Here is a 305-nt window from a genome sequence, read left to right on the forward strand (position 1 = left end):
TTCTCAGCCCCCTATTCCCAGCCCAAGACCCCTATCTCCAGCCCCAGCTCTTTATCCCCAGCCCCTATCCCCAGTCCCCTATTCCCTGCCCCCAGGGTCACATGTTTAAGACAGAAATCAGGAGAATATTATTTCTCTCAGAAGGTCCTGATTCTTCGGAACTCTGATCCTGAAAAGGTGGTGGACACAGATTATTTTGGCTGGTGCAGGAGCAATAATCCTTCAGCTCCTCTGTCAAAGAGCATTGGTAGTTTCTTACTGCTGGTCTTGGAGCTTGACAAGTAATCCAGAGGACAAGTGGAGAT

This window comes from Chiloscyllium plagiosum, chromosome 28 (genome assembly GCF_004010195.1).
Source record: "Chiloscyllium plagiosum isolate BGI_BamShark_2017 chromosome 28, ASM401019v2, whole genome shotgun sequence".
Lineage (NCBI taxonomy): Eukaryota > Metazoa > Chordata > Chondrichthyes > Orectolobiformes > Hemiscylliidae > Chiloscyllium > Chiloscyllium plagiosum.